The following is a 17,897-nucleotide window of genomic DNA, read 5'->3' on the forward strand; positions in this document are numbered from 1 at the left end:
AATCAATGAGCCAGTCACACCATGGTAAACTCTGATTTTTCAATGGAAATGTATTGATAAGTAAAAGGGAGAACTTTCTGAGAAGAGGGAGCAAGAAGTGCAATGCACAGTTATGAATCATGAAGGGACAGTTAAATAGCTAGGACAGAAACATAAGCTCATGGGTAGGTAAACAAGAATAGGAATTAAGTTAAAAATGAACTAATGAGCTGTCTTGGAAATTTTGCATGCTCAATAAGAATTTAGGGTAAAAAAATCTCTATCTATTTATGTATATGTGCGTGTGTGTATGTGTGTATACATGTATATATATACATGTATACACACATACACATATATATATAGATGCATATACATACATAAAAACACAGATACACACACACACACACACACACACACACACTCACACACACACCAAGGAGAACCACTGAAGGATCAAAACCAGGTGGGTGATGTAATCATTGGTGTAATAGTCATATTTAAATTTTGGACGTTCTTCTTGAAATTATAGAACTATAGGCCTGACAGTTTTGCCATTATTTCTGCCAGAAAGGCTTAAACATAGACCTAGAGATAAAAACCTTAGAATAGATTTGTGTCATATCAGAGATGAAATTGTAGGATGATGAAGGATGATGTCGAAGAAATCCAGAGCTGGAATACTAAACATATTTTAATATAAATAGGAAATTTTACATTTCTAAGAAATTTCCTGAACTGTTCAGCTAGTGAAGTATGAGGGAAGAAATGATTTTAGCACATCTAGCAGGTGAGAACAATGAACAATAAATTACACCTTTCATATGGAATGGCATCACTGGCTGCTTAAGTGGTACCATTTTGTAAATTCCCTCTTCTTTGCAAAACCTCGGATCTTACAGAAAATGCCACTCTTCTGGGACATGGGTCATGTTACTCTGGCAAAATATATTAGTAATGAGAACTTCAGTAGAAACTAGAATCAATTCCTAATGCAAGCATACAGTGACAGATTTGGGAAGTCTGACATTCAATTTTTTTCTTAATTGAAAATTTCACTGGAATTGGTCCAAGGGGGCTTCTACAACAGGGTGAATCAGTTTTACACTTGAATTAAAGTCTCTTTGTCACAGAGGTAGTTGCAGTATGAGTTATAAGAGATCTCCTGAGACTCTGTTGAATCAAAACTCTGTTCTACCTTTAAATAGATTTGAAAAGTGTAGACAAGCGTTCCATGGGATTTGATATAGCCACACAAGTTTTGTAGTGCCTTTTTTAGCAAACCTATTGTGTTTTAAAACTCATGCTACTTTTGTAATTGCTTTGAATGTAATTAGGACTCTCGTGCTTTCTCATCAGGATACATACCACAGAATAAACTTTCAAACACAGTTTTTCTATTCACTGATTGCTTCTTTCCTGTGTAATGTATATTATCATTTCAAACATAGCTGAGAGATTTAGTTGTCATTGAATAATGTTAATTTTTACTCTATAAAGGCATTGCTTTAAAAAAATATCTGTGACTAAATGGAGCTTATCTCAAAGAAAGAAGAGAACACATTGTTCCTCAAACTGAATCTGTATGAAGAAAATGAAAGTAGGCAATTTTAAAATGCAAATTTTACCATAAAGGTACTCAAAGTTTAAAATATGAAGGAGTAAGTCATAAATAAAGTTATTCATTGCAGCATCATTTGTATTCTAAATAATTTCATAAGCCGAAACTTTATGTGTAGCAAAATAATTATAATGCTCATCACAAGGAAGCAGGGTGAGAAACACACAACCTCAATGACACAATGCCAAATAAAAATGATATAACACTGAAAACAATCTGTCTCTGATTCTATAGTGAGGTTCTGCAGAAGCTTCCTCTAAGATGAAACATTTTCTCCTTGAGAAAGGTAGAGGCTCCTAAGACTAAATAGCTTAAAAAAAATACAGAACTCAAATAAGATTCTCAAGACTACTCTAAAGTTAACCGGCAGAAATAGTCCTAGGGAGACAGTCTTTGACTTTCAGACCCAACTGCAAGTTTTGAAAGGAGCTCACTGCTTTCATTTGCCACCATACCGCCTGGAATGAATGTTTTGGTGATAGAGCTGCCTTTCAGTTATCCCTGCTCTTAAACATGACAACTCCCTGTAAGTGTCCCTAATAAATCATGGAGCTAGTCTAAGGGAGCACATTTGTGATCTGTCTAGTGTGTATAAATGCTTGTTAGCATGTACCCAGGAAGAAGCATACAATAATGAACCCATGATACACTGCTGTCTAAAAAGAGCAAGTTACTGGAGGGTGTCATGTATTTTCCTAGAACAGTATAACACAAATATTCAATATGTGGCATATACATAATCTCTTCCTTTTAAAATTTATGATACGTTATGACTGTGTCAGATAACAGATTACTGATATAATATCAATTCAGAGCCATGTTATAAATAGTTCCTTAGGTGCTGCTAGTACCCAGGTTGAATACTTTCATTCAAACCATGTATTCGTCATGAAATATTTACTACTTTATTCATAATAATTCTGTGTACTGATCTTTTCTGTGTCTTCTGAATTCCAAGGTTGCATGTATAATATGTTTTATTCTTCCTTGTGATATCCCAGATATGTGTGCCTTTACAAAGAAATACACTGTATAGCAATGCTACCTTGTTTCTTATGTGTTGGAATTCAGTGGTCTCTCCATGGTCTCTAACCCTAGAATAACTTGTGTATTAGAGGGAATCATTTGACTTTTGGAGACTCAGCTATGAAGCCAGATTTTTTTGTTATACCTTTCAGGGTTTCAGTTTATATAACTCACAGTACAGTGTATATTGAAATGAGTGACTTGTTTCTATAATTCCTTCCAATATTGGTAACATTTGATACTTTGGGAATACAGATCTTGCATTGCAGGTAGCATGCTGCAAACAAGGACATGATTAAGAAACACTAAACAGAAATGACCATGAAGAAGCGAGTCTACCAGCTTCTATACAGACTGTGGCTTGTTGTTTTATACTTAAATTAAGAAAAGTCATCCTGACTTCATGATGTGTCCTAAGGTACAGCTTAGAACATTCATGTCCTATCATTAAAGTCAGTGGAAACGAGCATTATATATTTGAACAATGCTAATCTTAAACCTTCAGAAATATTTAAATCATTCCACTTGACAGAGAACCATTATTCAACGAGGATATCATCATGGTCATGGAGGATATGAAAGGGAGAGGAGAAGACAATAGTTATTTTAAATATCAGAAATGATCGTTTTCTAAGGTAAAAGAATAGTGTAATCATCATGAAGATTCTTTATATTGATGTAAATACATGCACACATTTAAGTCATGGGTAAGTCTTCTCCATCACTGAGTCAAGTAAGTCATTTTTTCTTCTTAGTTCCACTCTTCCATCACATGGTAATAATGTAGCTATTACATCTCAATATTTAAGATATAGAATTCCAAAGAGAGGACATGATTCATCAAGAATACTAATATGTATAACCTATGATAGATAATTACAGTATGTATGCATGTATATATACTGTATATGTGTTTTATCAATACATAAACACATATGTGCAATATTCCATGTTCTAAGAAGAATAAGTATACATATATAAATAATTTCTGTAAAATAACACTTTCCAAAAGTAATGGACTAAACACATATTGAATTATTGAAAAATACTTTAAGAAATACAATACTTTTACCAAAGTGGTATAAGAACACATTCTAAGCTTTAAGAACAATTCATCAGAGTATCATGAAATGGTGAATAATTTTAATTCTGAACTCTATGGTATGTATATATGAACTATTTATACATAATTATAAGTAGATAATATTATGCTAATTTCATTCACAATCTGAAATTTTTAGAAAGAGAAAAAGATATCTATTTTTAAAAACCCAGTTAAGTTTTACACATTAAATAAAACTTGTTAATGTCAAGTGTAAATGTCAGTATGAATTCATGACTTATTGTATTTATAAGATGTATGATTATTTTTAACTCCAAATCCTTAAATGTTCTACAAGCAAGGAGTATCCCTAAAGCTTAGACTGACATCTCTAAATACAGCTTTATTATAAAATGCCCTATGACTCCTTTCAGAATTGCCTGACTCAGAATCTCGGGAAGAACATGGATCAAGTGAACATATGATATCCTGGCATATATCAAATCAAGAAATCGATGAAAGAAAAAGAAGCCTCCTTCACTTCCCTTTTCAGAAGTGTGTGTGTGTGTGTGTGTGTGTGTGTGTGTGTGTGTGTGTGTGAAAACCAGGTTATGAGAGCCACTCTTTCCACTCCACCTTCATGTCATAAGGACTCTGAATATTGGTGTGGACCTAGTATTTCCTTAGATATTTCTTATTGCTGTTATCAGACCTTCTCAGTTTCATGTATCATCTATAGACACGCAGAAGCACTCTCTCTAAGAAGGATTTCAGAGCCACCACAGTTACTTAAGACTCATTGTGGGTAACATCAACCAAAAGAAAGACCATCCATCCAAGAAGACAAGACCATATACCTACTCCAAAACCTTCTCAAACACCCTAACTGTAAAAGTCTAGATGCCAGTGCAGACATACAAGTTTGAATAGTAAAGACAAGATACTTCTCTGAAACCAGCAATCTTACTGTAAGTCGTCCTGAGAAAAGCAAAATTAAACTTAAGCACAAGATAAAGAACTCCAAATAGAAGTTATTCTATTCATGAAAATACAAATAATTGAATAAAGCAAAGAAATTATTCAAGACATGACAGAAAAATATAACAAAGAATCCAAGGGGCTAAAGAGATCTGCAACCCTATCGGAGGAACAACATTATGAACTAACCAGTACCCCAGAGCTCTTGCCTCTAGCTGCATATGTATCAAAAGATGACCTAGTCGGCCATCACTGGAAAGAGAGGCCCATTGGTCAGGCAAATGTTATATGCCCCAGTACAGGGGAATGCCAGGGCCAAAAAAATGGGAATAGGTGGGTAGGGGAGTGGTGGGGGGGGGACTTTTGGGATAGCATTGGAAATGTAATTGAAGAAAATACGTAATAAAAAAAACTAGAAAAAAAAAAGAAATTGAATCACTGGGGAAAATGTAAAAGGAAGTAAAACTGGAAATGAAAAACTCATGATGTCAAACACAAATCTCAGTGGTAAGTTTTACCATCAGATTAAAAGACATGGAAGAAAGCATTTATACCTTGAAGAAATAGAGGAAAAATGGATAGCTCAGTAAAAGAAGTTGTTAAACCATCAAAAATCCATGTACAAAATTTCTTGAATGTCTATGATATAAAGAAAAAAACTAAACCTGAGGATGATAGGTATAGAAAAGGCCAAAGGCACAGAAAATCTTTTTAATAAAATGGTAAGAGAAAAATTTTCCAATCTAAAGAAAGGGTCTCCCAGAAAGGTACAAGATACATATAGAAAACCAATAGATCAAGTGGGAACAGAAATTTCCTATAAAGCATAAGAATGTAAATATATTAAAGTCTGTAAGAGAAAAAGACTAAGTCAAATATAAAGACAGATCCAGTGTACTAACACCTAAAATCAATGCAGATTCTGAATGTCAGAAGGACATAGGTAGATGTTCTACAAACTCTAAAAGATGACAGATACCTACAATGAAAACTATACCTAGCAACTCTATTGGTTACAATTGACACAGAAAGAAAAGTATTAAATGCACTCACTAATAAGTGGATATTAAACAAAAAAGTACAGAATACAATGCACAGAAATCAAGGTTAACAAGCAGAAGGGCCCAAGTGAGGATGCTTCAATCCCACTTGGGAGGGAGAAGAAAGCAGTCACTATGGGGAGAGGGAGGGAGGGACCTGGGTAGGAGAGGGGAGGAGAAAGGGAACACAATCAGGTATTAGGTGTGGGGAACAGGCAGAAGCTTTGAGGGCCAGCAGAATGAATGAAGAGAAATATGCAACCTCAGGGGAGGGAGGTGGGGAGACCCTCTGGAATGAACCAGAGTCGTGGGAGTTGAGAGACTCTCACGACTCAGAGGGAGGGACCTTAGATGAAATGTTGTACAGATGGAAGAGGGAACTTGTAGAGTCCACCACCAGTAGAAAGACAGGGCATCAAGTGGAGGGATGGGATTGTCATCCCACAGTCAAAAACACTGACCCAGAATTGTTCCTGTCTAAAAGAATTGCAGGGGAAAAATGGAGAAGAGACTGAGGGAAAGTAGGTCCAGTAAATGGCCCAACTTGGGACCCATTTCAAGGAAGGCTCCAAGGCCTGACACCATGCTATGGTGCACTTACACCCAACCAATGGACTGAAGTCAGGGACCCCTCTTGTTGAATTAGGAAAAGCTGAGGGGGAGGGGGAGCCCATAGGAAGACTAGCTTTTCCTAATTCAACAAGACCCATTTCAAGGAAGGCTCCAAGGCCTAGTCTGGCTTCAGTGAGAAATGTGCCTTGAGATAACCCTTGAGAGACTTGAAGCCCAAGAGAGTGGGGAGGCCTTGTGGGTGGAAGTGTGGTGGAGGAGTGGGTGCATCTTCTTGGAGACACAGGAGGGGAGGAGGAATGGGGTGAGAAACTGTTGGGGGCAGACCAGGAGGGAGATAATGACTGGACTATAAAAAAATAAAAGTAATTTTTTTTCTATTTACCAATTATGTTCTACAACAGGCACTAAAAGAAATTTTTGTTTGAAGAGGCTAAGCTTGATTTAGGAAAAATTGTTTCAGAACAGCAAGGGCTACAGAGAGAAGTCATGCCTTGATAAACCACAAAGAAAAAGAAAGAGCTACTCTAAGCAAATTGACTCAAGAAGCAAGCCAGTGTTGCTGGGTTTTTTTGGTATCTGATGAAACAGACATCAGTCCTAAACTAATAGGAGGTAGGGAAACACAGTACATACTCATCAAAAAAAAAAAGTCCACCAAGAAGATATTGCAGTTCTAAACATTTATGCCTCAAACGCAAAAGAAACACTACTACAGCTAAAATTACATGTTAACCCTCACATATTGATAATTGGAGATTTCAGTATCCTACACATGCCAATAGACTGGTTATCCAAACCCAAATAGAAAAATGAAGAATCTAATTGTTATCATAAATAAGAAGGGCTGGAGGAGCTGAGAGTTCGACATTTTGATCTGAAGGCAGCCATATTTCTGCAAGCAGTCAGGAGGATGATCTGATTCCACACTGGGGAGAGCTTAAGCACTAGGAGGCCCTCAGAGCCCATCTACACAATGACGCACTTCCTCCAACAAGGCCACATTTCCCACAGCAAGAACACACCTCCTCATAGCGCCAGTCTCCACAGCCAAGCATTCAAACGTAGGAATCTATGGGGGCCAAATCTATTCAAACCACCATGGCTCCCATACTGCTGGCGTTACAGGTGATTATGAGACACTAGAGATTGGTGACCAGAACTGAACCAAACTAGGGTCCTCTGCAAGAACTGTACTTACTTAACTGCTAAGCTGTTTCCCCCCAGCCTCTGAAGGTATTAACATTTTTTTAGAGGCATTCCTCTGGGACAAAGGTTGGCACAGAGTAATATGAAAGAGTTCCTTTCTTTCCTTAGCTCTGAAAGGAACATAGTCACAATTTCTAATGTCTTCCTTTTCTCTAAACTAATAATGCAAAAAGGTTACAGGAAATTTTTCTTTAAATCTGCTACAAACCTACTAAAGTTTTCTACATAAATTGTAAAGAAAGAGAACAAGATTAACAGATGATATGAATTTCCAGAGCACAAAGTTTAGGAATTTTCTCTGCAAAGTATTTTTTCTTTACTGCCAAAAGATAAATCTGAAATTGGTTGTGTGTGTGTGTGTGTGGGGGGGTGGTGGTAGGGGGAAGAATTCTCCAGTTAATATTTAAAGTGAGAACAGGAGTAGTGTGTTCCCTGATTTATTCCTGTCTCATTCCTCTACCAGTTTACCTCCCTTTGATTAAAATTATGTGTAAATAAATTCCTGTCCGTGTCATCTCCGCAGGAATTTGATTGAGGAAGTACAGTTATTTTTTTTCAAAGTTTGTGAATGTTCCAGCTTAGCACATTAGTCTTAGAAAATTCAGCAGGCTAACTCTTTTTCTTGTACTGTAAGGTAAAACCATGTTGCCATGTTTTAATTAAAGCTTGCTGGACAGAGTAAATCATGTTCAGATAGGTCTCACCTTCACAGCTAGTGAAGTAAAATAGATGTCACCACACCGTGTACACACATACACACACATATAAATAATACAAGAAATTATATCACTTTCTACTAGGTTTTTTAAAATCCTTTTGGAATGAAGTAATTGTTAATTTAGCCTTTATATAATGAAGAGCCTTAAAAAGAAGGAAGGGGATTTATTTGCTACTATTTGGTACTCTGGAGAGACTTAAACAGAAAATTATTTCTAAAACTACTTATATCACAAATAGAACTTTTACATTAACTCAAGCCTGAGACTGACATCTCACCAATAACTGTTGCCTCGATGATTTTTAATATAAAGATCAAAAAGTACTCCATTATACTGTAATTGTATCTACTTAAAATGAAGACACTTTTGACAATGGAACAGCTGGGACTTTACACAGGCAGAGAAAGTCGAATTGAGCATCAGGAGATGATCCAGAGTTAAACAAATTCATTTTATATTTGAAACATTCTTCAGTTAACTGCTTTGCCCAGCACTTTTGGTAAAAGTTATATGCATCTTTTGAGTTGATATTGTTGGGTGAAAATGCTAATTTTGATACTGATTAATAGAAACTGTTCCAGTTATAATTCATCAATTTGGGGACAATAGTGATAATGAAGCATTACAAATAACAGAATAATTTTGGGGAAAAAAGTTATAAAACTCTTTATAAAGACATTTTGACTAGGATACGATGAAATCTCAGTGTAGTTATCATTTGCATTTGTGTAATTGCTACAGATGAAGCACAGTTTTTTGAGACACTTCTCAGTCATCTCTCTCTCTCTCTCTCTCTCTCTCTCTCTCTCTCTCTCTCTCTCTCTTTTTGAGAATTCTCTGCTCAGGACCCAGACATATTTTTCAGTAGGTCATTTGTTTTTTCTACTCTTTGTTTTTTGAGTTCTTTATATATTCTAGGTGTCAACCTTGTATCAGATATATGGCTAGATAGGTTCTTGTCCATACGAAAGTTGAGAGAAGTCACATTCTTGACCAAAATATCACAAGAATGTCCTCTAGACCCCATATTAATATTATCTTCCTCTGAAACCTCTTGAGAATGGCCCTCACAATTCAAATTATTCTCAACAACACTGTTTTCTGTGCTGCTCTTAGTACGGCCCAGTAAGGCCTATACTAATAATTTAAAATATTCACCTACCTTTTTAATCTATTGTTCTAAGTCCACATTCCTCCAAACAAAGGCATGGGCAGGCATATGACAACAATGCCCAGTCCCTGGTACCAACTTCTGTCTTAGGGTTTCTACTGCTGTAAAGAGACACCATGACCACCGCAATTCTTATGAAGGAAAATATTTAATTAGGAGTGGCCCAAAGTTTCAAAGGTTTAGTCTATTATGATTATAGTGGGAAACATGGTGTCGTGCAGGTGGACAAGGTGCTGGAGAAGTAGGAGTTTAACATCTGGATCCACAGGCAGCAGAATTAGTGTTATTTGGTGGAAAAACCTGTTTTTAGTTGTGTGTCTCAGCCTTAGCACACACCTTTAATTCAAGAGCTTTCTGCTTGAATATTGTAAACAGGATTAAATGAAGTCAACCATAGGTCAATTGGAGAATCAAGCAACCAGTTGACAGGAATTGAACATAGGAATATTAAGAAAAAAAAACCATAAAGAATAAGAAGGAGTCAGGAGGACAGATAGAGAGTCACACAGGAAGTAGAAGAGAGGGACATTCATATTGAATGATGTTTTGTGAGGAGAAGGGGTGATAAAGGGGCATTTTTCTGGGACATTGACTGGGGGGAGGGGAAGGACAGCTGGGATCTTTCTTTGCCTTTCTGAGATAGGCTTTTAGCCCAGCACATAGCTCCCAAGTTTTCATTGGTAAAATCAAGCGATTGAGAATTTTTAAAAAAACAGTAACCAGCTACACATCTCCTCCAAGGCCATATCTAGTCCATGAAGGCCACAAATCTTAATAGTGGCACTTTATATGGGCCTATGGGGATCATTGATATTCACTCCAACACACAAGTATTGCCTCTATTTTCTTCTAGAAGCATCAGTGTTTCAAAGTTTCAGGTTTAGTTCTGATTAATTTGAAGTTAGTTTCTGTATAAGGTGATAGACATGGATCTAATTTCATACTTCAGCATACAATTTCCAGTCTTCCCAGAACCATTTCTTGAAGTTTCTCTTTTCCTCTTTCCAGCTTATATTTTTGGTACATTTGTTACTGATTAAATGACTGTAGTTACATTTATTCATATATTTTGGATATATAAATATATATATGTATATATATGTATATATATCCATAGAAACACACACATATATACACAATATATAAACTATATGTGTGTGTGTGTGTATATATATATATATATATATATATATATATATATATATATATATCTTTGCTATGGATTGTTTTTGCTTCCAAGGGCCTTTTGTGAGTCCATATGAATTTTAGAATAGTTTTTCTTATTTCTATAAAGAATAAGATGAGGATTTTGATTGAGATTGGATGGAATCTGGAAGTATCAACTCGATCCATTGATGATTATGTGGTATTCCTCTATTTTCTACCTGTTTTCTATCTTTCTTCAGAAACTCAATGTTCTCATTACTATACTTTTGTTTCATTAACTTTATTTCTAAATACTTCCTTTTCTTTGAGATTATTGTTAGCAAGAGTATGTCTATGTACTTTTTGTATGTTTGCTTTTGGTTTATAAAAAACTATTTATATGTATATGTTAACTCTATATTCTTTTAAATTGCTCATATTGTTATTTCTAGAAAGTTGTGGTAAACATTTTTGTGATAAGTAATGTCTATAGAATCAGACCATGAGAAATAGTTTATTCCTTTTCTATTTGCACCCAATTAATTTTCTCTTCTTGCCTTATTGCCCCAACTAAAGCTTTGAGCACACTACTGAAAAGGAATGAGAATAGTTGAGAGTCCTTTGTCATTTGTTACTTTCTGGAATTGATTGAAGGTTCCTCTATTCAGAATCACATTGACTATAGGGTTCTCCTGTATAGCTTCTGCTATGGTGAGTATGGTGAGGTGAGTTTTCTCTGCTACTACCTTCTCTATGACTTTTGCCATGAAGGCATGGTGAGTTTGGTCAAAATACTTTTCTGCATTGAAGAGATTATTTCGTGATTTTTTTTATAATTTAGTCCACTTATTATGCTATAATAACATACACATTAATTTGTGTATGTTGAGCCATCACTGTCCCTGCATTTCAGAGATAAAGCAAGATTGATTTTGGCGTTTGATTTTTTTCTTTTTTAATATTTTTATTAGGTATTTTCCTCATTTACATTTCCAATGCTATCCCAAAAGTCCCCCATACCCTCCCCCCCACTCCTCTACCCACCCACTCCCACTTTTTGGCCCTGGCGTTCCCCTGTACTGATTTTATTGAGCTTTTAAAATCTATGTTCTCAAATGAAATTAGACTGCAGTTTTATTTCATGTTTTTTTTGAGTTCTGTGTGTCTTTAACTGGTTTTATGTTAGAGTAATACTAGATTCATACAAGGTGCTTGTGAGTCTCTCTCTCTCTCTCTCTCTCTCTCTCTCTCTCTCTCTCTCTCTCTCTCTCTCTCTCTCTCTCTCTCTCTCTCTCTCTCTCTCTTTCCCCTTCCTGCCCCATTAAAAATGAATTCACTGCAGATCTTCTTGTAGGTCTGGTAGAATTCTGCTGTGAATTCACCTGTCTCAGTCCTTTTTAATTGTTTAAATGTCTTTCAGCTGAAAGCTTTTTTACTCTTATTTCAATCTCCTAAGTTGTTATGGGTATGGGTTTGTTGTTGACTTAGTTCTTGGCTTGGTTTTGGTTAAATCTGGACAATTACCCATTTTTTAATGTTTTGCAATTTAATAGACTACAGATTTTTAAAATTATTACCTAACAATACTCTGAATTTCTTTGGTGTATGTGATAATGCTTCACTGCTCATTTCTGATTCTCTTAATTTGGATACCCTCTTTTTCTTATGGTTAGTAGGGACAATAATCTGCTGATCTTGTTTAATTATTTTTTGGAATAACAGCTCATATTTTTTGACTCTTTGCATTGTTTTCTTTGTTTCTATTTCATTATTTTCTGCTCTAATTTTTATTATTCTTACTATTGACTGGTTTGGGATTTGGTTTGTTATTGGTTTTGTGTTTGTTTTGTTTTATGTTTCTAAAGTTTTGAGTTTCATCCTTGATTTATGCTTTGTCTGATTTATTTTTAAATGAGATAATTAGAGCTATAAAGTACCCTCAGAGGGCTGCTTTCATTGTGTACCAGAGGTTTTGTTGTTTTTTTTAAATTTAATTTAATGTTTTCTTTTACTTATTCACTCTATATCCCACTCACTACCCCCCTCTAGGTCGCCCCCTACTACCATCCTTCCCATATACCCCCTTCCTTTCTCCTCTGAGCTGGTAGGCGCATCCTTGGGTAACCTCCCCTACCCTGGTACTTCAAATCTTTGAGAGGCTAGGTCTTTCCTTTCCCACTGAGGCCAGTCAAAGCAGGCAAACTAGAAGAACATATCCCACATACAGGCAATAGCTTTTGGGATACCCCATGATCCAGTTGTTCAGGACCCACATGAAGATCAAGCTGTACATTTGCTACATATGTGTGGAAGGCTTAGGTCCAGCCCATGTATGTGCTTTGGTTGGTGGTTCAGTCTCCGATAGCCCCAAGGGTCCAGGTGAGTTCACTCTGTTGGTCTTCCTGTAGAGGTCCTATTCCTTTTTGGACCCGAAATCCTTTCTCTTATCTTTCCATAAGAGTCTCCAAGCTCCATCCATTGCTTGACTCTGGGTGTCTGTATCTGTCTGAGGCAGCTGCCGGGTGGAACCTCTCAGAGGACAACATTATCCTGTCTGCAAGTTCCTTGATTACTTCTTAGAAATATTCATCATTCAGTTGTGAGTTATTTAATCTCCATGAGTGTGTTTATTTACTAAAAATGTATTTGCTGTCTATTTTAAGTTTTATTTTATTGTGATCAAATAGTATTTCCATCCTTTTAGACTTGTAAATAGTTGTTCTGTGTCACAGGGTGTGGTTAGTTTTAGAGAAGCTTCTGTGATCTGTAGAGGTGAATGTATGTTCTTTGGTTTTTGGGTGGAATATTCTGTAGATAGCGACAATGTCCGTCTTACATATGCTCTCATTTAATTACAATATTTTTCTGGGTTTTGTCCCAATGATCTCTCCATTGCAGGAAGTGGGGTGTTGAAATTGCTTGCTATTAATGAATTGATTGTAAATTTTAATCTGTGTTTTTAAATCTAGTAGTGTGTGTGTGTGTGTGTGTGTGTGTGTGTGTGTGTGTGTGTAAAAATCTGGTACACCGGATTTTCATACATTTATATTTAGGACTGTAATGTATTTTTGGTTAACTATTACCTTGATTAGAATAAATTATACTTCTTCATCTCATGTCCAGTCCTGGAAGAATCATAGAGGTTGCTTGTGGTGTAGGTAGGTGTAGCCAGACTAGGTTGAGGCACTGAATGTGGGACCTATACTAGTATATGGGTTCAAAGGGGTACAGCAAGGGGATGATAGGCAGGCTCAGGGGCTAGGTCTTGGAGAAAATTGTTGGGTTTTGCTAGTTTGGGGCTAATTTATTTCTTTGTTCCTACCTTACGAAAGTATCAACTTTAAAATTACCATGCTGGTTGTTGTTGTTTGTTTCTGCTGTTTTCAATCTTTCCCAACGTATAAAATTTTTAAATCAGTGCTGCTCAGCCCATTCAAGTGGCCATTCTATTTTATAAAGTATGGCATGGTGATACAATCAAAAACAAGATGATGTGATATCTGTAAATTATTATAATTCTTATACTTTTACAATACCTGGGGTCTTGTTTTTTTTATTATTGAATTAATGAATTTAGTTACTGGAGAATTAATAGGAAATGTTTGAAGCATTTTATCATGCTTTGTGCTATAAGAACTTTTGAGTATATACATTCAGACTCCAAGGTGAAGGTTTTTTGTTTCCAAGATCATACAGGGACTTAGTATGTGCTGTTTAAAATTCGAAAATGAAAAGAAAATGCATTGTTATCCTCAAAACACTCCTAAAACTTGTTAATATTTTCAAAGGAAGATGAACCATGGTTTCCAAAACCCTTGAGGGAACTTGTTAAAAAGAGCAAGAATTGGGTGTGGGCTTTGTCCTATTTTTATTCCTCACTGGAAATTCTTTGTGGTTTTCATATAAAGAAGTGCCAGGAGGGATGACAATACTAATTAATATTTCATCTTCATTTCTTTCAAGAGCTATTGGAATATATATTGTAGAAAAGAAATCTGAAACATATGAGAGTGAAAAGAGGAGGAAATACATAAATGCGTATTTTATCCAATATAGATAGCTCAGAGGTTGGTATAAAGCAAGGGTTGTAGTAACATATTATCTGAAATACCTCATGAAAGATGAAGGCATTGAATTAAATTACTCTATTTATGTAGATACTGCATAGGTTTTACTGAGGCATGAACAAACAATTGTTCATCCTAGGTATTGCACCAAGAAAAGTCCAAAGAATTGATTCCACCCAAGCCCAGTTTAGTGATCCATGATTTATAAGGGTTACATCCCAGAGAATGGATGAACAGAGGCATTGCCCGTTCAGAGGTTGCTACATCACCAAAAACTTAACAGTAGCATCTGTGACATGACATCATCAGGAGGTGAATCCATACAGTACCTTGAAAGGCTTGCAGACAGTTAATAGCTTGGTCAACTTGAATAGCATATCCACAACAGTTGGCCTAAAACCTAGTGGAAGACCTCTGTGAACCTTGTCACTTTAAGACATTTTTTAAAATTTGTTTTTTTTTTTAGGTATTTTCCTCATTTACATTTCCAATGCTATCCCAAAGGTCCCCCATACCCACCCCCCCAATCCCCTACCCCCCCACTACCCCTTTTTGGTCCTGGCATTCCCCTGTACTGGGGCATATAAAGTTTGCAAGTCCATTGGGCCTCTCCTTGCAGTGATGGCCGACTAGGCCATCTTTTGATACATATGCAGCTAAAGACAAAAGCTCCCAGGTATTGGTTAGTTCATATTGTTGTTCCACCTATAGGGTTGCAGTTCCCTTTAGCTCCTTGGGTAATTTCTCTAGCTCCTCCATTGGGTGCCCTGTGACCCATCTAATAGCTGACTGTCATCATCTACTTCTGTGTTTGCTAGGCCCCAGCATAGTCTCACAAGAGAGAGATATATCTGGGTCCTTTCAGCAAAATCTTGCTAGTGTATGCAATAGCGTCAGCATTTGGAAGCTGATTATGGGATGGATCCCTGCATATGGCAATCACTAGATGGTCCATCCTTTCGTCACAGCTCCAAATTTTGTCTCTGTAACTCCTTCCATGGGTGTTTTGTTCCCATTTCTAAGAAAGGGTAAAGTGTCCACACTTTGGTCTTCGTTCTTCTTGAATTTCATGCGTTTGGCAAGTTGTATCTTATATCTTGGGTATCCTAAGTTTCTGGGCTAATATCCACTTATCAGTTAGTACATATTGTGCGAGTTCCTTTGTGATTGGGTTACTTCACTCAGGATGATACCCTCCAGGTCCATCCATTTGCCTAGGAATTCCATGAATTCATTTTTTTAATAGCTGAGTAGTATTCCATTGGGTAAATGTACCACATTTTCTGTATCCATTCCTCGGTTGAGGGGCATCTGGGTTCTTTCCAGCTTCTGGCTATTATAAACAAGGCTGCTATGAACATAGTGGAGCATGTGTTCTTCTTACTGGTTGGGACATCTTCTGGATATATGCCCAGGAGAGGTATTGCGGGATCCTCCGGTAGTACTATGTCCAATTTTCTGAGGAACCGCCAGACTGATTTCCAGCATGGTTGTACAAGCTTGCAATCCCACCAACAATGGAGGAGTGTTCCCCTTTCTCCACATCCTCAACAGCATCTGCTGTCACATGAGTTTTTGATCTTAGACATTCTGACTGGAGTGAAGTGGAATCTCAGTGTTGTTTTGATTTGCATTTCCCTGATGATTAAGGATGTTGAACAATTTTCAGGTGCTTCTCTGCCATTTGGTATTCCTCAGGTGAGAATTCTTTGTTCATCTCTGAGCCCCATTTTTTAAAGGGGTTATTTGATTTTCTGGAGTCCACCTTCTTGAGTTCTTTATATATATTGGATATTAGTCCCCTATCCGATTTGGGATAGGTAAAGATCCTTTGCCAATCTGTTGGTGGCCTTTTTGTCTTATTGACGGTGTCTTTTGCTTTGCAGAAGCTTTGCAATTTTATGAGGTCCCATTTATCGATTCTTGATCTTATAGCACAAGCCATTGCTGTTCTATTCAGGAATTTTTCCGTTGTACCCATATCTTCGAGGCTTTTCCCTACTTTCTCCTCTATAAGTTTCAGTGTCTCCGGTTTTATGTGGAGTTCCTTAATCCACTTAGATTTGACCTTAATACAAGGAAATAGAAATGGATCAATTCGCATTTTTCTACATGATAACCGCCAGTTGTGCCAGCACCATTTGTTGAAAATGCTGTCTTTTTTCCACTGGATGGTTTTAGCTCCCTTGTCAAAGATCAAGTGACCATAGGTGTGTGGATTCATCTCTGGGTCTTCAATTCTGTTCCATTGGTCTACTTGTCTGTCACTATACCAGTACAATGCAGTTTTTATCACAATTGCTCTGTAGTACAGTTTTAGGTCAGGCATGTTGATTCCACCAGAGGTTCTTTTATCCTTGAGAAGAGTTTTTGCTATCCTCGGTTTTTTGTTATTCCAGATGAATCTGCCGATTGCCCTTTCTAATTCGTTGAAGAATTGAGTTGAAATTTTGATGGGGATTGCATTGAATCTGTAGATTGCTTTTGGCAAGATAGCCATTTTTACAATGTTGATCCTGCCAATCCATGAGCATGGGAGATCTTTCAATCTTCTGAGATCTTCTTTAATTTCTTTCTTTAGAGACTTGAAGTTCTTATCATACAGATCTTTCACTTCCTTAGTTAGAGTCACACCAAGGTATTTTATATTATTTGTGACTATTGAGAAGGGTGTTGTTCACTAATTTCTTTCTCAGCCTGTTTATCCTTTGTGTACAGAAAGGCCATTGACTTGTTTGAGTTAATTTTATATCCAGCTACTTCATTGAAGCTGTTTATCAGGCTTAGAAGTTCTCTGGTGGAATTTTTAGGGTCACTTATATATACTATCATATCATCTGCAAAAAGTGAAATTTTGACTTCTTCCTTTCCAATTTGTGTCCCCTTGATCTCCTTTTGTTGTCTAATTGCTCTGGCTAGGACTTCAAGTACAATGTTGAATAGGTAGGGCGAGAGTGGACAGCCTTGTCTAGCCCTGATTTTAGTGGGATTGCTTCCAGCTTCTCACCATTTACTTGATGTTGGCTATTGGTTTGCTGTAGATTGCTTTTATCATGTTTAGGTATGGGCCTTGAATTCCTGATCTTTCCAAGACTTTTATCATGAATGGGTGTTGTATTTTGTCAAATGCTTTCTCAGCATCTAACAAGATGATCATGTGGTTTTTGTCTTTGAGTTTGTTTATATACTGGATTACATTGATGGATTTCTGTATATTGAACCATCCCTGCATCCTTGGGATGAAACCTACTTGGTCAGGATGGATGATTGTTTTGATGTGTTCTTGGATTCGGTTAGCAAGAACTTTATTGAGGATTTTTGCCTCGATA

This window comes from Mus musculus, chromosome 2 (genome assembly GCF_000001635.26).
Source record: "Mus musculus strain C57BL/6J chromosome 2, GRCm38.p6 C57BL/6J".
NCBI lineage: Eukaryota > Metazoa > Chordata > Mammalia > Rodentia > Muridae > Mus > Mus musculus.